The 25560-nt window shown below is 35.9% G+C and overlaps 1 protein-coding gene across 1 annotated transcript in view; it reads right to left on the bottom strand.

Annotated features, from left to right (window-relative positions):
- The window catches only part of GLRA3 (glycine receptor alpha 3), a 194503-nt gene that overhangs the window by 148922 nt on the left and 20021 nt on the right, over nt 1–25560 (bottom strand). The window lies entirely within an intron of this gene.

Raw genomic sequence — 25560 nt, 5'->3', positions numbered from 1 at the left:
TTCAGGCATTAGAAAAGTGAAGTTCAGTTGTGAAATAACGCCTATTGGTTTTATCGAGGGAAAAGCATCACCTTTCAAGTTTTGTGAATTCTTTTCAATGGTAATAAAACTTTTATCCTACAGATTAAACAGTAATGTTCTTTTTTTCAATTAGATGCTTCCTAGATTAGTAACGTATCTCGTTAAATTCATTCTGCTTTCACCTTATGTCATTCATCTATAGTACCTTTTGTTCAGATCTAAAATTTTGTGCATTAAGATTGAGAAATTACCATCAATGTCGTTACTGCACCAGGCGATTATACAATGAGAATGTGTGTCCAGGAAAAGTAAGGAGTTACTGCACTTTTCTTTTTTTCATTCAAATGTTTTCTGTTTTATGCAGCGCTCATCCTAGAAACCCACAAATGTCACAACACCCCATCCAGCTCCTCCTTCACCTAGGCTGTCCACAGAATGCCAGGGCCTGCTTGCTAAGATCAAATAATTCTTTTCATCTATAGAGCTTTGCTCAGGCAAGTACAACAGACTTCCTGAGCACACATGCTGGAAACTGATATATTCAAGCTGATGTTATTTCCTGGAGATTGTCAGTCATCAGAAGCTCCCAGGTCTGTCACTCAACTCAGAGCATTGCCAGGCCCTGAATCTTTGTGGTCACAGTTTGATGTCAGCAGTATCAAATTCCTCCTGCCAGAATTTTTAATAAGTAGTGAAAATGGGTCTTAACAGCTCTCACTGTTGAATTATCTACCACACACAGAGGCACAATTTTAAAATCCAATATCAATCATAATGTGAGAGTGATGTTTCTTAAAGTGGAGGATCTCAGCTAACACCATTCATTAACTGCTGTGCAGTTCCGAAGTCCTATCTAGTTCTGGACATTCTTAGTCACTTCTCAGGCCAGTGGCTCTCTCTCTGTCTTTCATGCTTTCTACCTGACTAGAAGTTTCTCCTCTCTCTATTCTTTTGGTTTTATATTACTTTGTGACATTTTCCCTCTTATTATTACTGGTCAGTTGAACTCCATGCCACCATGATCTCTGGAAAGTTTATTCTAATGTAATGATCATGATAATAATAACAATAACAATATCCGTAATAAACCACTATGTTCTCAATAACCCTAGAACTTTCTCTACCATCTGGTTTTACGTAAAATTCACCTGTCCTCTTAAGCAGCATTTGCTCATTTTCCATAGCCCAAGAACACAGGGCAGAAAGGACTGTCAAAACCCTCATAACTACAGATTGCTGCTTCTAAACTGTTCCCTGTATTTCTTTTACAAAACCTTCCTTTCAGTTATCAGAAAATAAACTTCTACACGCTCCTAACCACAAATAAACCAACTTACCTGGATCTGACCCAGTAACACCCTGTCCTTCATCTCTTAAAAAACAATAGATTATTATGTATGCTAAACTGACAATCACTCACATTTTGCACTGCATGAGGGTGATTATTCCAGGTTATCCAAGTCTGCCCGACATGCAGTGACATGTCTCCTTACGAGAGAGGGAGACGTCTATTTGATACAGACAGAGGGGGAAGGCACTGTGACCAGAGAGGCAGAAATTAGAGGGATGTGCTCAGCCAACAGACACCAGCAGTCAGGAGAGGCAGGAAAGGAAATTCTCCCCTAGAAGAAATTCTCCCCTAGAGACTCTGGGGAGAGAGTGTGTCTTACTCACACCTTGTCTGGGGCCCCGTGAATTGACGTCAGACTTCTGTCCTCTGGAACTGTGGCAGAATAAATCACTGCTGTTGATGGTAATTTGCTGTAGTAGTCACAGGAAACTAGCACTGGCCTTCCAGTGCATTTTTCATTGAGTGATTCCACTTTTCAACTCCAGAACTGCTCTTTTGTTCTTTTTTATAATTTCTATCTCTTTATTTGTATTTTGTATTTGAGGAGATATCATTGCGACATTTAGTTTGTTTTGTGTTTTGTTTTGTTTTCAATGTATTTAAAATAATTGGCTTAGGAGCACCTAGGTGACTCACTCGGTTAAGCGTGTGCCTTCAGCTCAGGTCATGATCCCAGGCTCTTAGGATCAAGCCCCATGACGGGCTCTGTGGGAGGTCTGCTTGTCTTTCTCCCTCTTTCCCTTACCCCTGTTCATGCTCTCTCAAATAAATAAATAAATCTTTTTAAAAAATGAAATAAAATAACTAGATTAAAGTTTGGGGCACCTGGGTGACTCTGTGAGCAAAGAATTTGATTCTTGATTTTGGCTCAGGTCATGATCTCAGGATCATGGGATTGAGCCCTGTGTTCCGCTACATGCTCAGCTTAGAATCTGCTTGTCTCTTTCCCTCTGCTCGTTCCTTAGCTCTCTTTCTATCTCTAAAATAAATGAATAAAATCTTAAAAAAATATAACTGGTTTAAGTCTTTGTCCAGTGATTCCACTATCTTTGCTTTCTCAGGGAGGTTTCTATTGATTGTCCTTTTTTCCCTGTGTATGAATCAGACCTTTTTTCCTTTGAATGTCCTATAATATTTTACTGGAAATGGGACATTTTATATAATACTGTCAATTCTGTAAATAATATTCTCCCTCCTTCCTAAGGTTTGTTGTTTCTTTAACTGGCTTTTCTGAGCTAATTCTGTAAAGTCTACATTCTTTATTGTGTATGACCATGGAACTATCTGTCTGGGTGACTTAGAAATCACCTAATAATTGGACAGGGATTTTCTTAAATTTCTAAAACCAATAAGTCTCCCAGAATTTTCTAGAGGCTCTGTGTTAATGAGGTCACACCTTCAATGCTGAGTCAGACAATTGATAATTCTGCCTTTGCCTTTATTTGCCATTTGCACAGGGCTTCAAGGCCGGCCAGTGTTCAGAGCTTAAGATCCTTTCAGGTCTTTCCTGCGCATGCACACAACTCTGTTAGTTTGGTAGGGCTGTCTTAACAGTATCATGGATTAAATGGCTTAAACAACAGAAATTAATTTTCTCACAATTCTAGAGGTCCAAGATCAAATTGTTGGCACAGCTTATCTCCTCTAATGGCCTCCCCTATGGCTTGCCGATGGTCATTTCCTCTCTGTTTCTCTCCACCTGTCTGTGTCCTGATCTCCTCTTCCAGTCATAGGTTAGAACCAGCCCATATGACCTCATTTTATATTAATTATCTCCAAAGAAAGTCACTTTCTTAGGTATTGGGAGTTAGGATTTCAACATATGAATTTTGAAAGGATGCAACTAGGCCTATAATTCTGGGCATGCTTATAGCCCCATACATATGTGCACTCTTCTAGATACCCAGAAATATGTGCACTTTTCCAAACCTCTATGGGCATACCCGTTCCATTGATTTTCCTTTAAAGCTTTTTAATTAGTCTGCTCCTTGTCCCCACTGTTACTCACTGCATCAGGCACCCAGGAAGTTAAAACATTGTTTCTAAGTGTTTTTGACAAACATTGCCAGGAAAAAGACTTTTCATACTGAGTAAGCTCCAAGTTAGGTCTGAAGCAGTCTTGCAAGTGGAACCTTCCAGAAAACCTCCAGACAGGTCAAATAATGACCTCCAACAATGAGGCTTCAAAGGAATTCAAACTCCTTTCCGCCCACTCCAATAACTTCCAGGTTATTGATTTTTCCTGTAACTGGAAGCCATTGGTTTATGACGCTACCATGCCACCAAGGAAGGAGGACAAGAATAGGACAGTTACAGCCACAAATTCCATTGTTCTTAATGTCTTTCTTGATTTAATGACTTCATGTATTACTGCAAATCTCTGATTTTTGCCAGAGTTCTGAAAAAGTTGGTTGTCACATTTTTTGGATAGTTTTCTCACTGTTTTTGTGAAGGAGAGGATTTACAGAGGTTTGTAAAACTGAGAGAATTTCACTAACTATAAAATTATAGTGCATTTTTATTATATAAAAATATCCTTTCTAATGTCAAAAGGCAGTTAAAAATCTGTTAAATGTTGAAACAATGAATTTGAGTTCTCACAATTTATTAGGTACAAAGTACCGTACTAAGAAGCTGAAGTATGTAGAACACAAATTTGGATCTTTAAAGTATTCACAGTTCAGTAGATTACTCTGTCTCCGTCCTTTTGAAGTCTACAGAGAATCCCTGGGAAGTATCTGTGAGCAGGAACTGGAAAGTGAGGCTACAGTGAAGAGCATGATTGGCTGGCTGGCTCCCTTCTTTGTACCACTTTAAGCAAAATCTTCATGTTTCGTAACAGAGATTCACAACCAAGCTTTGCAGAATGATGCCTATAAAAAATGAGAAAATTTGAGCCAAGAAATATTCTCTTTACTAGTTATGTTCCTTTCCATGACACAGAATCATCCAACCACTTAGAGACGGTTGATTTTATTTCTAAAGATTCACAATGTTGAATCAGAAGGAATTATTGCCAACAAAACGACATGGAGTAATTGGCTAAAAAAATATCTACATCATTTATCCCTTCCTTTTCTGAAAATGTTAAAGGCGATACATAAGGGAAGACTTCCTATCACCTACGATTCCTGCTCTGGCATATTTTTAAAAAGGATTTATTCATTTATTTATTGAGAGAGACAGCATAGCGGGGAGAAGAGAAGAGGAAGAGGGAGACAGAGAATCTTCAAACAGACTCCCCACTGAGCGTGGTATGCAAGGTGGGGCTCCACCTCAAGACCCTGAGATCATGACATGGGCAGAAATCAAGAGTCAGCCTCTTAACCAGCTGAGCCATCCAGGCACCCCTCTGCTCTGGCATATTAATCCTAGAACTTTCTTCCTAATACAATAATATCTGAGGCTTGCACAATGTGAACATTAGTAGGTTATCTTATGAGACGTATTGAAGAGAGTCACTGAAGAGAGCTTTTGGTAATAAAGCATATAAAGCTTTCTAATCTGGAATCTTTCTCTCATTTTTAAATATTCAACATCATCATCTGTACCAACATATTGAGGATCAATAAAACTATCATGTTTATAGCAAGTTACTAAGGTCCTTAGCAAATTACTCATGATCACTATTTTTGAAACAAATAGCTTTGAATTTTTTAGAAGTTTTTATTTATGAATATCTCAAATCTGTTAATTCGTCTGCCTCCCATACTTGGCTCTTCTTTTCTTTACTGCATCAAGTACTTTATTTATTAGTTATACTCTTTACTATTTACCCTTACCTATTCCTAACTACTCTTAACTATTTAGAATTAACTCTTCTTGGAAACTGTGTGCGGACTCATATGCTTTCTCATTAATGGACATTTGTCTCTGTTAAGTAATTTAAATATTCTTATTTGTAGAAAGACATACTACTTGAAAGTTCAGAGACTTCAATTTCTGAAGAAATTCTGGCAGAAACATTTTTCTTTCTTTTTTTTTCTTAAGAATTAAAATAAACATCACAATGTGGGGCTCTTGGGAGGCTCAGTGAGTTAAGCATCAACTCTTGGTTTTGGTTTAAGTTATGCTCTTGACTCCATTCTCAGCACAGAGTCTGCTTAGGATTCACTCTCTCCTCTCCCTCTGCCCCCTCCTCACCCTGCTCATACCCTCTCTCCTTCTCTCTCTAAAAATAAATCAAAATTCATCGAAAAGATTTCCTTTTCCTTCCTCTTTTCTCCCCTTTGTCTCTTTCTCACTGAGACAGGAAAATAAAATACATCCACTTTTAAAGGATAGAAATAACCACTAAATATGGGTGCTTCTAAGATAAATTTAGAATATTTTTCAATAGCTATTTACCTCTGCTAAATTCATCTTAAAATTGAGAGAATATATGAAAGATTTAGCTGGGCAACATAAACAGGGTTTGAGACAAGTCTTGGCACATGGGACCACAAATCTCGATGCATCTATTTTCTTGAATTGATTTGCACAGAAGGAAAGGTGACTTGTAGAGAATAAATTGGTGCCTAGATTCCTGAGGCAGAGAAGGTTTAGGGTATGATGGAGAAAAACAGTTTACTTTGTAGTTTATACCTCCACGACCAGTCTTATAGGACTATAATGCTTTGTGAAGAAAGTGTTCACAGTTATTATTTGGAACTTCATGAGTTTTAGAAATATAAGTAATTGATATTTGTTCAAAAGGCAAAACACAGAATTGAAGAGATGTGCATTCTTCCCATTTCTTTATGGCTTTGGTCTCATTAAGAGAACTAAAGAAAAACTGGGACATCTAGGAATATGTGAAGTTTTTGAGTATTTCACATGAAAGCATTCTGCCTTGGAAAAGGAATCATTTTTTGCCATGAAGACACATGCAGTGAAACGGGCTTTAAGTTGATAGTTTGATGACACTAATTATTGAAAAAGAGAGACCATAGTAGAGGAATATAAAAGAACTATTCTAGAATACCTCTGGAGACTCAGAAAAATAACTAAAAGTTAACAAGGCACTAGGATCTTGATTCTTGCTACTGTGAGCAATACGACAGTCAAATATCATTATCTTTTTAAAGTGATCTCATTTCTGAACTCATATCTGCAGTTTGATGGAGCCTAGACTACTTTAATTTATAATAAATATATATCATATAATAAATATGATAAATATGATAGCTGCTTCCTGATCTCTTAGGCACCTATACGTGATATCATTTAATTCTCATAATGATGTTGGTAGTTAGGTATTATAACCTATGTATTGCAGGTGGAGAAATTAACATATGGAGAGGTTTATTGCTAAGCCACTTAACATCAAATGTATAAACCAGCATTTTATTTATTTATTTTTATCTTTTTTAAAGATTTTATTTATTATTTATTTGACAGACAGAGATACAAGTAGGCAGAGAGGCAGGCAGAGAGAGAGGGAGAAGCAGGGTCCCTCCTGAGCAGAGAGCCTGATACGGGACTGGATCCCAGGACCCAAGGATCACGACCTGAGCCAAAGGCAGAGGCTTTAACCCACTGAGCCACCCAGGTGCCCCCTAAACCAGCATTTTAAACAAATGGAACTTTATACTGAAAACTTTATAGTGAAAAAATACTAGACAAGTTCAAAACAAATCTGTGCATTGAAGAGCTAAAAACACAATGGAAAATAACATGGCTGTGACTGACGTAAGATAAAGGAAATTCTTAGGAGGGAGCCAAGTATTTAGAGCTGCATTTCTCTTGGGGATGGGGTGGGGTGGGGAATTAACTTGAGTCATAGCCGAGTGTTTTACAATTTGTGTACAAGTTTTGAAAGCTTTATGGACTTAGTGGGACAAAAACTGTATTCGAGGACTCATCCAAAGGGTGAACTCCTCCTACTAGTGGCTTTAAGATCTCAAAGACTTTTGTGTAAGAATGAACCAGAAATGTAGAGGCCTGCAAGAGAATAGGCATAACTTAGAATCATCTCAATTTCTGAAACTGGAATAAAAGAATCACAGATTCCTGGCCACCCAGCTTTCTAATAAGAGCGCACCTAAATCAAACTCCTGTTCCCACACACACACTTGTTCTTTTTCATTCTTTTCAAACTTGGCTAGTGGAAACTCCATCTTTCCATTTCTTGGGATGAAAATCTTTTATAATCCTGACTCCTCTTTTTATTTCACATATCATGTCAATCCGCTTGGCCCTACCTTCTAATTTAGATCTGTAATCCAATGACTTCTCACCATGTTCTCCTCAGCACCTCTGATACAACCTACAACTATATGTTACCTTTGTCTGGAATGCTCATTGGCCCTATTTTTATCTAATTAATTTCTACTTATCTTTATGATCAAGGTTTAAGTATCATTTTCTAAAGAAATCTTAACACTTCTCTCTGATTTTATAAAATCCTGTTAAATATTTCCCACATTTGTGCTCCTCATTAGTAGCACTTCTCACAATTGCAAGTGTCATTTTAGTAGAATTAATCAATCAATGTCTATCTTCTACTTTGTAAGATCTACTATGTAAACAAACATGATTGTTCCAATTGTTTTAATAGACCCAGAAGAAATCCAGAGCATCCAGAGTAACAACTGAATAAATATTTTTGAAACAAATTAACTAAATATAATGATGGAGATTTCAAACATCAGACTATGACCCTCCAACTCTAGCAGTAATCATGCTTAGAGTATATGTTTAACACAAAAGAAGATCCAACTTTCTCTCCTTCTATCCTTCTATATAGTTTAGAAGTGATGTTAGTAAATAACCAAGGACAATCTTAGAACAAGTATTCAGAAATAGGAACAAATCAAGATACAGAAATCTGCAAGAGGAACTTAAATCATCAAATCATTAAAACTGTCATTTGATAGTAGAACTGGAAAGTTGTTAATTTAAATGTCATGGGGATATTACAATGGTGTCCACTTTCAGTGCTTACATAAATTAGTACTTTTTAGGGTCTATGGTGTCTATGTTCAATGCTTGCTAGTTGTTAGTGATAATAATTTATTGTTTGTGTTTGTATATGAAGGGTTAATACAGGGTTATAGGAAAGGGATAGGATGAAGAAGGAAGACCTCATTTAATAGTAAAAATAGAAACAGGATTAGATAGTGCAGTCATTTGAAATTTCTTTAATCTTTATACAATCTTTTTTATCTACAATATTCATTTTTTATCATAAAATCACTCATTTTACTCAATACTGGTAGAATATTGTGCTCAAAATTTATGATAATTGTTATAACTTCTATGAAAACTTCTGTTATAACTTCTATATAAACTGTCTATCCTCATGAGTAGTGCCGTATTTCTTCATAGTTTTGGCTTTAGCTTATTTCAACTGAAAGAACTAAAAGGGCATAACACAGCTAATTAACTCACTGATTTGTAGCTTCTTAATGACTTATTTATTTTAAAGAAAACTAATTAAGTGTTTCAGATACATTGGAAATTACTTAGAATAGACCTAATGATTTCTGTTATGTGTTCAGTGCACAAGATAATTAAATGGAAGTCATCATGGTACAATGGTTGAATTTCCAGATGGAAAACAAGGAGGCTTATATTTTTTTCCAGTTTTGTCATTAACTAGTTGTTTTGCATTAGCAAGACAGATATTCTTTTACCAGTATTAAAATGGATACTTAAAGTGGCACACATTTTTCATAGATAAGTTTACTAAAAGAAATGATAAGATATATATATATACACACACACACACATATACATATATGTGTGTGTGTGTGTGTGTGTATAAATTTTTTTGAGAAATGCCAAATCCTTATGCTAATGTTTACATTTGATACTGCGACTCCTTTGGTCAGGGATATTTTTAAGTGAAATAAAGAGAAATTCACTAATTCACTAAACATAATTTATATAAAAGGGCTCCGGATGGTTGTAATTGTATTCCATGATACTCAAGTATAGAAAACTTCAGGCAAGCTTCAGGAAAGACTGAGCAGCATAGAAGAAAAAAACTGATTGATCCATCCCAGTTCATGGATTCAACTTATGGTTGAAACCACTTTAGCTAAAGAGGTTCCAAGTCAACATTGTCAATGTATAGTTGTAAGTGACTTAACTGACACACTAGTTTGCTGCTTAAATAATAACTTTTCATTCAGAACATTAAGTCTTTCAGAATGTAACTACTGAGTAAATATTTGAAGCAAATTTGAGTTTATATCATTTCCTGTTCAGTAATTTGGTTTCGGTTTTGACATTCCAGCCAAATTCTAAGTAATTCAAAAGAAATCTATCAATTTATATAAAATTTAGTGAAAATTTCTAAGAGGAGGGACTGATAAAATAGTAGTCCAGAATTTCTCACAGGAAAAGACTGAATGGATAGATACAAGAGAAAATACTTCTGAACTTGTGGTGTCATGGAATGTTACAGAGACTAAAAGAATATTAGTGTGTCCGGAATAGAGCTAGAGAGTTAATATTAATATCAAATGAGGCTGGGGACCTGTAGGTACCAGATCATGCACTGCTTTATAGATAATACATGGACTTTTGTCCAAAGCCCCATTTGGAAACAATTCCAGTGGTCAAGGTGAGAGCTGAGGATAATTTCAGTAATTAAATAGCCATGGAGTTGGAGAAGAGTAGAAGAATCTAAGAGATATCCACAAAATCCACAAAATTTAGTGATGATTTGGAACTGAATGTAAATAAGGGGAACATCTCAAGCATAACTATGATGATTTTAAAAATACTAATTCAACTTTTTTTTTTACATTCCTCACTTCGAAGAGTAGAGCCCAGTTTTTCTCCTGTTGAAAGTGACTTGATGATGGTGCATGAATTCTGTATTTAGATCATAAAAGACATTGCAATTCCTATCTAGCTCTCTTTTGGATCACTCACTTCTCCCAGCCACTCAAATAGCTACATGGAAGAAATTGAGGGCTTCCATCAAGAGAATTCACCAAATTGTCAAATATTTGACTGAGCCACCTTGAAATCAGATTCTCTACCCCAGTCAAGCCTTCATACCACTGCAGCCTTGGCTTACATCTTGACAGTAACCCAATGAAAGATCCAACTTAAGTTATTCCTAAATTTCTGACCCACAGAAACTTTGAGGTTAATAAATATTTATTGTCATTTTAAGTTACTAAATTTTAAGATAATGTGGTATGCAGTAATAGGTAAGTCATATATTGATTCAGCTTTCTGACTTGAGCAACTATATGTAAGAACATACCATTTCCTGATACAGGACAAAGTGAAAGGAGAACTAGGTTTGACAGTTATAATAATGTGCTCAATTTTGGAGCTGTTGGATTAAAGGATGTTTTGAAATATCTAGGAGAGACTTATCTACTATGAAATGTTCTCTGTATTGAGAAACAAAAATTTGCAATGATATTTTACTGGATGATTTCTTTGAAAAACTTTAATAAGCATGCTGGCTCCTACAGGCTTTAATGCTGGCTATTCTTTCTGCCTAGAACAATATTCTCTGAATAGCTGCATTAATTGTTCCCTCACCATCTCCATGCCCTCACCCAAATGACACTTTCTCAAAAGGTCTAATTGAATTACTTAGCTAAAGATGGGTCACATTTTCTCTGTGTTGCATTTTCTCTCTTTTCTTTCTGTTTTACTTTTCTCCATAAAACTTATTATTATCTGAAATATTATTTATTTTACTTTATTTTGATATTTTTCTATTTATTTGATATTTTTCTAAGAGATAACTTCATAAGAGCAGGAATTTTGGTGTTTACTGCTGCATTCCTGATACTTGGAACATTGATTGGCAAATAGGACATTAAGTAAACATTTTGGAATAAATGAATAAATAGTACTTGAAATATGTCACTAGAGGGATAAGTAATATATATTTTTAAACCAAGAAAATCCTATGTGATAATTAAAATATGTTGATATGGAACTCAACAAACTTATAATAAATCATATAATAATTATTATTATTATTTTATTTTCACAGAAGTTAGATCTTCAAGAGAGTAGTTCAAGTAAGGATATGCTTTCCCAATGATGCTATCTGACAAATTCAGTGTTCAATTTTTTCAACTTTAGTGTAGCTCCAGAGAGTAGTAAAACTATCTTTTATTTGATTTAGAGTATCACTGTCTTTTTGGAAAGCAGAGCACATAGACTCTTTGTCTGGATGAAACTTCATATTTCCTCTTGGACTAAAAATGTCTTCCTTAAAGATTATGTGAAAACTATAGCAAAGACTTTTCCTGAAGTTTATAGTTCAAGTTCTTATCCCATATAAATATCTTTGATAAAATCGGTTTTTTAATCTGAGAAATTTAATGTTGTTATTTAGGCATTTACAATAATTAAGTTTAAAATTATAAACTTTAATCTGTAGCTGTATGCAAATATGTCATTAGACCAGTAGCTGCATGCATAAGCCTTTCAGCAAAACTATGTTTCATTCCCCCAAACAACAATAAAAGCAAGTTTTTAAGATCTAAGAATAAACTAAGCAAAAAAATTCAAAATTTTGATGGATGAATAAAATAAACAGATTGTCAAGACAAGTCAAAAAAAAATTTGTTCTCCAAGATTTTATTTCATATATACAACATATGAATGTATGTATGTATTAAGTATATATGCATATATATGTAAGTATATATACACATTTATATAGACATATATTTATTTATATAGACACACATATCCTTGTATTCATTTAGGTGTGTATACGCAGTAAAAAACAGTTACCTAAAACTCTGAATGCAGTAAAAGAAAATACCAACAAAGTCTCTATAACCAAGGAGTTTAAGTTATGATAGAAGAAACACACAATAAATAACAAAAAAAGTAAGTAATAAAGATAATTAGATATTGTTCTATATTCTCAGAAGAAAATAGCCAAGATGATGAAGCAGAAAATAATGAGAGAAGCCATGCAGAATGGATGGTCACTTAAGACTTGCTAAGGAATTGAGATGCAAGCTGAGTGTGGAGCAGAGGGAGGAGTGTTCAGATAGAGGGAATAGCTACTTCAGACTAGTGGTCAATAATCAGTCAATAATCTTTTGGCAAATGACATAAACTTGATCTCTTATTTCACAACATAAATATAAACAAATTTCAAATGAATTAAAGTTCTAAAATGTAAATATATAAATATTTTAAAAATAGTTTAACAGCATTCCTTCCCTTTCCCTTTAATGGACTTTGCAAAGTCCATTAAACTAATACCAAAGGACAAAGGAAGTATAAACTGTAACTAAAAAACAGAAAAGGAGATATCAGCAAATTAGAAATTCTTATAAGTTCTGGAAGATAAAAAGAGGAAATAATAGAGGTATGTGAAGGGGATTGGAGAATTCTTAGGAATGGATAAAAACAAGTGTTTACAAAGTGAATGAGCTGACCAAATTCAACAGAGACTGAACTAATAGAGAACTATGTCTAGGCCATTGTTGTAAAACTGCTTAATATTAAGAATTAAGAGAAGATCCTGAAAGGTTTTGAAAGAAATAGGAAAATAGAAAATTAGTTCAGACTGGCTTTTGGGATTTAAATGGACATTTGTACATGTTACAAAACATCAAGAAAAAGCCTTCAAGGTTCTGGGTAAAAATTATTTTTATTTCATATTTTCAATTCAGCGTTATGTGAGTCAAGTGGGCAGTAATAAAGCAGCCACAAAATACAAGGAATTGAATAGCTTACCTGCTATTAATAGCTTAATAGCTTAATGCTCTCCTGGGAAAATCATTCAGAACATCCTGCAGCAAAATGAGGGAGCAAACCAAGAAACAAAGTCCTAGAAGGACCTGATACAACTTAGAAAGTAGTAAGTAATTTTCTCAGATGAGGTCTATGCAGAAGGCCTCAACAAATAAACAATAGAACTTTGCTCAGAAGAAGGAATTCAAAGAAGACCATTTTGGTATGGGGTGTAGGGAGGTTTGGAATAAGCACATAGACAAAACCATAGGATTAAGAGGGGGAGAAAAAAATTAGTTTTTAAAAAACATTTTATGTAAGTACAAAAAAAAGAAAAAAATAGAAAATTAAGGAATAACAAAATATAAAACAGTGATGACATAGGATGTTATTCAGATGTATGGAAATGATCATCAGAATAGGAAAGACACATTAACATTTAAAAATGGTTGCTCTTTAGAAAGACAACTAAGTGTGAAGAAGATGGGATTGAGAAATGCTTGTGAACAATATCAGAGCTCTCTATACCATAAAATTTTAAAAATTTATATGAAAATTCTACTTTGAAAATAATGTAAAGGATTAGAAATATATTAACAGGCAGAGGCAGAAGGAGAAGTAGGCTCCTGCTGAGTAAGGACCTCATTCAGGATTCGATCCCAGGACCCTGGGATCATTACCTAAGCTGAAGTCAGATACTTAATGGACTGAGCCATCCAGACATCCCATCCCTTTTTCTCTTTATTAAATGTTTCTTGAAAATGCACAACATGTCAATCATTGTTATGAGCGTTTTGGATTCAGCAGGAAAAAAAAAAAAAAAACTAAACTAAAATCCCTGATCTAAGTGAGTTTACTTTCTAGCAGAAGGGAATATAATAAACAAGAAATGTAACAGATTAGTAAGTTACATACTATTTTAAAAATAAAGAAAAATTTAAAGCACAGAAAAGGATGATCCAGAATGATAGGATATTGGGGAGACACTGTTAAGGTTTTAAATAAACTATTCATTAAGAAGGTAATACTTTATCAAGACATTAAAGAAAGCCAGGGAGTTGACTACCTCAGTATCTAAGGGAAGAGTATTTACTCCAAGAAGACAGAACAGTAAGGGCAAAGGCTCTAAGTCAGGAGCATGATTGATGTATTCACAGAACAAAAAGAACTAGAGCAGAGTTAGCAGGCAGGATAATAATGAGAAATTAGATCAATGCCTTAGATGGAACACCAAATCATGTAGGGATATAAAAGCCTTTATATGAAATTTGGCTTTTACTCTTGAGTGAAGAGAACAATTTTAAGACATTGAGTAGAAACATGGCATGGTCCGCCTTTCTTTTATAAAAAATCACGAGCCATGACTAATCTGTTTGATAGGTACTAGACTGGGGCTGGGATAGTTGAAAAAGACTAGTCAGATTATTGTTAGAGCCCAGGTAGTGGTGGCTCAGACCAAGCTGTCACATTGGAAGTGATAAGATGTGATCATATTTTGGATGCATTTTGAAGCTTGAGACAAGATGATTTTCTGACTGATTAGATGGAAAAAGAGAGTGATCAAGGATCAGTCTATGTTTTTTGGCCTAAGTAACAGAAGGATAAATTCACTATTAACCAAAAAGGGGGAATTGTGAGTAGATTAGATTTAGGGAGATGGGTTTGGGGCATGTGCAATTTGAGATGTCTATTTGACATCCAAGATGCTGAGTAGGTATGCAGTTAGTTCTATGGGTGTAGAGTTTGAGGAAGGAAATCTTTTTATTGGTTAAGGCATAAGTTTGGAAAACCTTATAGATAAGTAGATGACATTTGAGGTCTTGAGACTAGAGCATATCACCAAGGACATACATACAGATAGAAAGAGAGGAGAGAAGAAAACAGCAAAGCCAGGTGGGGAGAACTGCCAGGGGAGTCACAAGAAAACTGGTGGAATGTGGCTCCAGAAGCCAGTTAGAGTAACTATATCAAGGAAGAAGGAATGATCAAACATTAAACGTCACTAATTGATCAAGTAAGTTGAGGACTAAGAATCAGCCATTTTATTTTGCTAGGTGGATGTCAACAGTGACTTTGACAAGTGCAGTTTTAAGGAATTGGTAGAGGTGAAAACCTGGTTGGATGGGTTCAAGAGAGAAGTACAGAGAAATTGTAACAGTAAGTATGGCACTAATGGACAGATCATTGAAGTAATGTGTCAGTATTAAATACTAATGAATGAATATTTGTGCACAGTTGGTGGAAGTACAAATTGCGATAGCCAAAATTCCTTGAAATTTTAAAAATGGAATTACCATATGATCCAGTAATTCCACTAATGAGTCCCTGGCTCCCAAAAAGAAAAACACTAATTCAAGAAGATATTTGCATCCCTGTGTTTGTTGCAGCATTATTTACAACAGCCAAAATATGAAAGTAATCCCAATGTCCATTAATAGATGAATAAAGAAGATATTGTATATGTATATACAATGGATTTTTTTATGGACTCAGCCATAAAAAAGAATGAGATTTTGCCATTTGCTACAATATGGATGGACCTAGAAGTTATAATGCTATGTGAAAAAAATATCAGATAGAAAAGACAAATATCATTTGACTTCACTCGTATGTTGAATTTAAGAAACAAAACAAAAAAGAGAAACCAGAGTCAGACTCTTAACTATAGAGAACAAACTGATGGTTACCAGAGGGTACCTAGGACAGGGGATGGGTATAATAGGTGAAGGACATTAAAAGTACACTTACAGTGATGAACACTGAATAATATAGAGAAATGTTGAATGATTATATTATACTCCTGAAACATAGAACACGGTATGTTAACTACAATTCAGTAAATAAATAAATAAACTGATGCAGAAAATTATGCATGACAAGGAGCACTATAACAACTTCAAGCAGATACCTAACCAAGCATTAATATCTTCATTATAGAAGAGACTCCAAAAAATCATTTAGAAAAAGGTAACCCAATGGAAGAATGAGCAAAGCATTTAAATATGTAATTTCTAGAAAAAGAAATAGAAGGGCACATATAATATAAAAGAGGATGCGCAAACTGAGAAATAATCAGGCAATGTCTATTTATTTATTTATTTGTCTATTTATTTATTTAGAGAGGGAGAGAGATGGGTGAAGCAGGACAGAAGGAGAGGGAGAGAGAGAATCTCAAGTAGGCTCCACACCCAACACATAGGCCAGCTTGGGGCAAAATCTCATTACCCTATGAGATCATGACCGGAGTCTAAATCAAGAATGGACATTTAACTGTTTGAGTTCCCAGGCACTCTACGAGTTCATTTAAGAGACTAAATACCATTATAATTGACCAAATTTAAAAGTTTAGCAATATCAAAAATTATGAGTTTATTTTTGAGCAATATCAAAAATTAAAGTTACTTTATAAATTATAAGCAATTTATAAAATGAAGAATAGCATATATAGCCATTTTAAAGGGGAATTTCATGGTCTATATTTATTTTTATTTTTTTTAAAGATTTTATTTATCTATTTGAGAGAGATACAGTGAGAAAGCATGAGAGGGGAGAAGGTCAGAGAGAAAAGCAGACTCCCCATGGAGCAGGGAACCCAAAGTGAGACTCGATCCCAGGACTCTGAGATCATGACCTGAACTGGAGGCAGTTATACAACCAACCGAGTCACTCAGGCACCCTCATGGTCTATATTTAAATTATTAAGACATCTTCCTTATGATGCAGCATTATGTAATGTAAAATTGGTTATATTAACAAAATTAGAAAATGAGAGACTAAAGCAAGTTGGCAGAGGAGTAGCAGACTGAAACAGCATTAGGTCCGGGAGTTCAGCTAAATAGTTATCAAATCATTCCAAACACCTACAAACTCAACAGGAGATAGAAGAGAAGAGTAGTAGCAATTCTCAGAAGAGAAAATCAACCATTTTCTGGAAGGTAGGATGCTGGAAGTGAATCCAAAGTGATGAGAAAATAGACTGTGGTGGGGGAGGGGCCAGCTCCTGGCAAGTGGTAGAGCAGTGGAGCACAAAATCAGAACTTTTAGATGTCTGTTCCTCTGAGGGATGTCACTCCAGAGGCCAAGAATGGGTGGAGCCCTCATGAGGACAGTGTAGTCTGAGGACCCACAGGGTCACAGAAAGCCTGGGAATGTCTGAGTGTGGCAGAGCTGCCAGGTATCAGAGCAGGGAAGCCAGCTACAAAAATGGAACCAGGAAGTGAGCTCTCAGTTCAGGGTTACCTTAAGCCATGATCCAAGGCTCAGTCGGGCCACCGCTCTTCAAGCAGGACCCCCACAAGAGGCAGCTCTGGGGAGACCCCCTCCTTTCTCCTCTGGGTGCAGGAGCATGTGGCAGGAATCTGCTGGGTTTGGAGATTCCAAATGGGGCCATACACCAGAGATAGAAATGCTCGGGTCACAGGCTGGGTGAGCTCAGAGTGCAGCTGGAGACCAGGGAGATGGGAAAGATTGACTGCTTTTCTCTGAGGGTGCACTGAGGAGTGGGACCCCAAGATCTCAGCTTCTCTGGGTTAAAGACTGGGAGGCTGCCATTTTCATTCCCATCCTCCAAAGTGGTATGGAAAGCTTCAGGGAACAAAGCTCCCAAGAGCAAACCAGAGCAGATTATTTAGACTGGCCCCTGGCAAGGGTGGTAAAATTCTGTCTAGGGCAAAGACATTAAAGAATCACAGCAACAGGGACACCTGGGTGGCTCAGTTGGTTAAGCAGCTGCCTTCAGCTCAGGTCATGATCCCAGCATCCTGGGATTGAGTCCCATATCGGGCTCCTTGCCCAGCAGGGAGCCTGCCTCTCCCTCTGCCTCTGCCTGGCATTCTGTCTGCCTGTGCTCACTCTCTCTCCCTCTCTCTCTCTCTGATAAATAAATAAAATCTTTAAAAAAAAAAAATCACAGCAACAGGTCTCACCCCGAAGATCAGCAAAACAGTCGGCAAAGACTAAGTTCTCCGATTAATGAGAACTGTGGAACTCCAGAGCTAGGGGAAAACAATGCATAGAATTCATGGCATTTTTCCCATGATCCTTTAGTATTGCAAAACTAATTTTTTTATTATTCTATTTTTTTAATATTTTCCTCTTTCCTCTTTAAGTGTATTTAAACTATTTTATCTTAACAATACCTTTTTTAAAAAAAAATCTTTTAAAATTTTCATTTTATAGTCATATTTTATCCCTTCATCATATTTAACCTTATTTTTTTTGTAGACATATGTTTTCTTTTTTCTTTAAAATTTTGGGATACAATTTCTTCTAATAGATCAAAATATACCCTAAATTTAGCACATGGCTTTGTTCTAGTCTTCAGTCTGATCACATTCTCTCCTCTTTTTTTTTTTTTCTTTCCTTTTTCCAACCAACTTATCTTATCAATTCCTTTTTTAGAATCTTTTTTTAATTTTAATCTTTGTAGTCATGTTCCATCCCTTCATCGTGTTTATCCTTATTTGTGTGTGTGTATGTATGTGTGTGTTTTTCTTTCTTTAAAATTTTGGGAGGCAGTATCTTCTGAGAGAATAGAATACACCCAAAATTAAGTGGGTGGCTCTGTTCTGTTCAGCAGTCTGTTCTATCTATCTATCTTTATTTATTTTTTTAAAAATTTTTCTCCCTTTTTTTCCCCCCTGGTTTGGGTCTCTTCTGATTTGGTTAGTGTATATTTTTCTGGGGTCTTTGCCACCTTTTTTTAGTATTTTATTCTCTTATTCACATATCCATATCTGGATAAAATGACAAGGTGGAAAAACCCAACAAAAAAAAGAACAAGAGGCAGTACTGACAGCTAGGGACCTGATTAATATGGACATTGCCAATATGTCAGAATTAGAGTTCAGAATGACAATTATGAAGGTGTTAGCTGGGCTTGAAAAAGGCAGGGAAGATATTAGAGAATCCCTTTTTAGAGAAATAAAAGAACTAAAGTCTAACCAAGTTGAAATCAAAAAAGCTATTATTGAGGTACAATAAAAAATGGAGGCTCTTACTTCTAGGATAAATGAGGCAGAAGACAGAATTAGTGACATAGAACACCAAGCGATGGAAAATAAAGAAGGTGAGCAAAAAAGAGACAAACAACTACTGGACCACAAGAAGAGTATTTGAGAGATAAGTGATACCATAAGATGAAACAATATTAGAATAATTGGGATCCCAGGGGCGCCTGGGTGGCTCAGTGGGTTAAGCCGCTGCCTTCGGCTCAGGTCATGATCTCAGGGTCCTGGGATCGAGTCCCGCATCGGGCTCTCTGCTTAGTGGGGAGCCTGCTTCCTTCTCTCTCTCTCTCTGCCTGCCTCTCTGCCTACTTGTGATCTCTCTCTCTGTCAAATAAATAAAATCTTTAAAAAAAAAAAAAGAATAATTGGGATCCCAGAAGAAGAAGAGAGAGGGGGGCAGAAGGTATATTGGAACAAATTGTAGTAGGGAGTTTCCCTAACATGCCAAAGGAAACAAGCATCAAAATCCAGAAGGCACAGAGAACCCCTCTCAAAATCAATAAAAATAGGTCTATTATCTAATAGAAAAACTTACAAGTCTTAGTGACAAAGAGAAAAATCCTGAAAGCAGCTCAGGACAAGAAGGCTATAACATACAATAATAGAAACTTTAGATTGGTAGTCGTCTTATCCACAGAGACCCAGCAGGCCAGAAAGAACTGGTTTTGATATTTCAGAGCACTAAACAAGAAAAACATGCAGCCAAGGATATTATATCCAGCTAGACCATCATTGATAATAGGAGAGATAAAAAGCTTCCAGGAAAAACAAAAATTAAAAAAGAATTTTCAAACACCAAACCAGCCCTACAGGAAATATTGAAAGGGGTCCTCTAAGCAAAGAGAGAACCTAAAAGTAGCAGACCAGAAAGAAACAAAAACAATATACAGTAACAGTCATCTTACAGGCAATATAATGGTACCAAATTCATATCTTTCAATAATTACTCTGAATATAAATGGTCTAAATGCACCAATCAAAAGACACGGGTTATCAGAATGGATTAAAAAATAAATAAATAAGACCCATCATATGCTGTTTGTAAGAAACTCATTTTAGACCCAAAGACACCTCTAGATTTAAAGTGAGAAGGTGGTTTCAAAAGAAGCCTGGGGTGGCAATCCTTATATCAGATAAATTAGATTTTAAGCCAAAGAAAATATTATAAGAAATGAGGAAGGACACTATATCATACTTAAAGGGTCTGTCCAACAAGAAGATTTAACAATTTTAAATATCTATGCCCCTAACATGGAAGCAGCAAACTATATAAATCAATTAAGAACAAAATCAAAGAAACACATCAACAATAATACAATAATAGTAGGGGACTTTAGCACCCCCATCACTGAAATGGACAGATCATCCAAGCAAAAGATCAACAATGAAATAAAGGCCTTAAACGACACACTGGACCAGATGGACTTCACAGATATATTCAGAACATTTCATCCCAAGCAACAGAATACACATTCTTCTCTAGTGCACATGGAACATTCTCCAGAATAGATCACATCCTTGGTCACAAATCAGGTGTCAACCAGTATCAAACGATCGGGATCATTCCCTGCATATTTTCAGACCACAATGCTCTAAAGCTAGAACTCAATCTAAGAGGAAAGCTTGAAAGAACTCAAATACATGGAGGCTAAAGAGCATTCTACTAAAGAATGAATGAGTCAACCAAAAAATTAAAGAAAAATTATAAAAACTAATAGAAACAAATGAAAATGAAAGCACAACTGTTCAAAATCTTTGTGATGCAGCAAAGGCATCCTGAAAGGAAAGTGTATAGTGATACGAGCCTTTCTCAAGAAACAAGAAAGGTCTCAAACACACAGCCTAACCCTACACGTAAAGGAGCTGGAGAAAGAACAGCAAAGAAAGCCTTAACCCAGCAGGAGAAGAGAAATCATAAAAATCATAGCAGAAATCAGTGAAATAGAAACCAAAAGAACAGTTGAGTAAATCAACAAAACTAGGAACTGGTTCTTTGAAAGAGTTAATAAGATTGATAAACCCCTGACCAGACTCATCAAAAAGAAAAGAGAAAAGACCCAAATTAATAAAATCATGAATTAAAGAGGAGATATTACAACCAACATCAAAGAAATACAAACAATTATAAGAACATATTATGAGCAACTATACGTGGCAAATTTGACAATCTGGAAGAAATGGGTACATTCCTAAAGACATACAAACTACCAAAACTGAATGATGAAAAAACAGAAAACCTGAACAAACCCATAACCAGTAAGGAGATTGAAGCAGTCATCAAAAATCTCCCAGCAAACAAGAGCCCATGGCCAGATGGCTTCCCAGGGGAATTTTACCAAACATTTAAAGAAGAATTAAAACCTATTCTCCTGAAACTGTTCCAAAAAATAGAAATGGAAGGAAAATTTTCAAACTCATTTTATGAGGCCAACATTACCTTGATCCCCAAACCAGACAAAGACCCCTTCAAAAGGGAGAATTACAGACAAATATCTTTGATGAACACTGATGAAAAAATTCTCACCAGAATACTAGCCAATAGGATCCAATAGTACATTAAAAGGACTATTCACTCTGACCAAGTGGGACTTATTCCTGGGCTGGAAGGTTGGTTCAACATGCACAAATCAATCAATGTGATAGAATACATTAATAAACGAAAGAACATGAACCATATGATACTCTCAATAGATGCCAAAATAGTGTTCGACAAAGTACAATATCTTTTCTGATCAAAATTCTTCAAAGTGTAGAGATAAAGCATACTTACTTCAATATCTTCAAAGCCATGTATGAAAAACCCACAGCAAATATCATTCTCAATGGGGAAAAACTGAGAGCTTTTCACCTAAAGTCAGGAACACGGCAAGGATGTCCACTATCACCAGTGCTAGTCAACATAGTACTAGAAGTCCTTGCCTCAGAAATCAGACAACAAAAAGAAATTAAAGGCATCTGAATCAGCAAAGAAGAAGTCAAACTCTCACTCTTTGCAGATGATATGATACTTTATGTGGAAAACCCAAAAAAACTACACTCCAAAATTGCTAGAACTAATATGGGAATTCAGTAAAGTGTCAGGATATAAAATCAGTTGCATTTCCATACACCAACAGCAAGACAGAAGAAAGGGAAATTAAAGAATTTATCTCATTTACAATTGCTTCCAAAACCATAAGATATCTTGGAATAAACCTAACCAAAGAGGCAAAGGATCTGTACTCAGAAAATTATAACATACTCATGAAAGAAATTGAGAAAAACACAAAGAAATGGATTGGAAGAACAAACATTGTGAAAATATCTATGCTACTTAAAGCAATCTACACATTTAATGCAATCTCTATCAAAATACCATCAATTTTTTCCCAAAGAAATGGAACAAATAATTCTAAAATTAATATGGAACCAGAAAAGACCCCAAATAACCAGAGGAATGGTGAAAAAGGAAGCCAAAGTCAGTGGCATCATAGTTCCAGACTTCCAGCTCTATTACAAAGCTATCATCATCAAGACAGTATGGTACTAAAACAAAACAGACACATAGATCAATGGAACAGAATAGAGAACCCAGAAATAAACCCTCAACTCTATGGTCAACTGACCTTCAACAAAGCAGGAAAGAATGTCCAATGAAAAACAAACAAACAAATAAAAAACAGTCTCTTCAACAAATGGTGTTGAGAAAATTGGACAACCACATGCAGAAGAATGAAACTGGACCATTTCCTTACACCACACACGAAAATAGACTCCAAATGGAAGAAAGACCTCAATGTGAGACAGGAATCCATCAAAATCCTTGAGGAGAACATAGGCAGCCACCTCTTTGACCTCAGCCTCAGCAACTTCTTCCTAGAAAAGCCGCCAAAGGCAAGGGAAGCAAGGGCAAAAATGAACTATTGGCACTTCATCAAGATCAAAAGCTTCTACACAACAAAGGAAATAGTCAACAAAACCAAAGACAAGTGACAGAATGGGAGAAGATATTTGCAAATGACATATCAGATAAAGGGCTAGTATCCAAAATCTATAAAAAAAAGTATCAAGCTCAACACCCAAAGGTGTTGCTGAGCGAAACAAGGCAATCAGAGAAAGACAATTATTACATGATCTCTCTGATATGAGGCATTTGAGAGGCAGGGAGCGGGGTTTGAGGGATAGGGAAGAACAAAATGAAACAAGATGGAATCAGGAGCAAGACAAACAATAAGAGACTTTTAATCTTCTAAAACAAACTAAGGTTTGCTGGGCATTGGTGGGGGGTGGGGATAGGGAGGTTGGGTTATGGACATTGGGAAGGGTATGTGCTATGGTGAATGTGGTGAAAGGTATACGCCTGATGATTCAAAGATCTGTTGTCCTGGGGCAAATAATACAGTATATGTTAATAAAAATAATTTAAAAAATAGAAAATGACCTAGATTGCTATAAATGTACTTTTAAAATCTCTAATATAATCTTAGTTTAGATTTATATATATTTATATATATTTTAGATTTATTTATATTTTGTTTACAGCCATAAACAAAATAAGGTATTCTTTGTATTTAAAGAATTACTATTAAATGAAAGAAATAGTAGGTGCAAAATAACATTTTTAATATAATCTTGGGATTCAAGGTGATCCAAAATAGCATCCTTCCTTCCCCATCCAGATGTAGAATAACTTGAGAAATTTTTTGAAATGGGTAAAGGATTTGGGATCATAACATGATCTTATAATCATTAAAACTGATACTATCTGAGGACACATTGGTTTCCCAATGGGAATTGAGAGTGATGTCTATATAACCACACCTAACTTAAGGTCCCAAGGCTTTGGGCTATGCTTGCCTAGCTTTTCCTTCCAAACCCCTCAAACAGAAGACCTACTTCTCTCTTTTAAGGTAGAATGAGTGAGAGAATGGAGAGAAGCCAGAACAAGGCAGTGGTTATGACCAAGGGGGAGTTTGGTCATCTGAAATATTTGGATTTATACAGAAAACATAATCATGTATTACTTAAGTAATTATAAATAAGTAAAATTAAATTTTACTTATTTTGACATTGATTTTAATTATGTGCCTATAGTGATTAAACTCAAAATATGAGTATAGACTTGTGGTTATCATACCTCAATTATTACAGCACTTGCATATGAAAGCTCTTCAAAAAATGCTAGTTACATTTTTTTTTCTTATTAACATATAAGGTATTATTAGCCCTAGGGGTACAGGTCTGTGAATTGCCAGGTTTACATACTTCACAGCACTCACCATAGCACATATCTTCCCCAATGTCCATAACCCAACCACTCTTGCCCTACCTTCCTTCCACCAGCAGCCCTCAGTTTGTTTTGTGAGTCTCTTATGGGGGGCACCTGGGTGGCTCAGTGGGTTAAGCCTCTGCCTTCGGCTCAGGTCATGATCTCAGGGTCCTGGGATCGAGTCCCATATTGGGCTCTCTGCTCAGCAGGAAGCCTGCTTCCCTCTCTCTCTGCCTGCCTCCCTGCCTACTTGTGATCTCTCTCTGTCAAATAAATAAATAAAATCTTTAACAACAACAACAACAATAAAAAGAGTCTCTTATGGTTTGTCTCCCTCCCGATCCCATCTTGTTTCATTTATTCCTTTCCTATCCCCAAACCCTCCACGTTGCCTCTCAACTTCCTCATATCAGGGAGTTTAAATAATAATTGTCTTTCTCTGACTGACTTATTTCACTAAGCATAATACCCTCTAGTTCCATCCATGTCATCTCAAATGGCAAGATTTCATTTCTTTTGATGGCTGCATAGCACCATTCTTCTTTATCCATTCATCTGCTGATGGACATCGAGGTTCTTTCCATAGTTTGGCTATTGTGGACATTGCTGCTATTAACATTTGGGTGCACGTGCCCCTTCGGATCACTACATTCATGTCTTTAGGGTAAATACCCAGTAGTCCAATTGCTGGGTCATAGGTAGCTCTATTTTCAACTTTTTGAGGAACCTCCATGCTGTTTTCCAGAGTGATCGCACCAGCTTGCATTCCCACCAACAGTGTAGGAGGGTTCCCCCTTCTCCACATCCTCACCAGCATCTGTCATTTCCTGACTTGTTAATTTTAGCCATTCTGACTATTGTGAGGTAGTATCTCATTGTGGTTTTGATTTGTATTTCCCTGATGCCAAGTGATATGGAGCACTTTTTCATGTGTCTTTTAGCCATCTGGATGTCTTCTTTGCAGAAATGTCTGTTCATGTCCTTTGCCCATTTCTTGATTGGATTATTTGTTCTTTGGTGCTGAGTTTGCTAAGTTCTTCATAGATTTTGGATACTAGCCCTTTATTTGATATGTCGTTTGTAAATATCTTCTCCTGTTCTGTCAGTTGTCTTTTGGTTTTGGTAAATATTTCCTTTGCTGTGTAGAAGCTTTTGATCTTGATGAAGTGCCAATAATTCATTTTTTCCCTTGCTTCCCTTGCCCTTGGTGGCTTTTCTAGGAAGAAGTTGTTGCTGCTGAGGTCAAAGAGGTTGCTGCCTGTGTTCTC

The sequence above is a fragment of the Mustela lutreola genome, chromosome 1 (assembly GCF_030435805.1).
Source record: "Mustela lutreola isolate mMusLut2 chromosome 1, mMusLut2.pri, whole genome shotgun sequence".
NCBI lineage: Eukaryota > Metazoa > Chordata > Mammalia > Carnivora > Mustelidae > Mustela > Mustela lutreola.
Note: the sequence above shows the minus strand (reverse complement) of the source record. Positions and strands in the feature narration are given on the sequence as shown.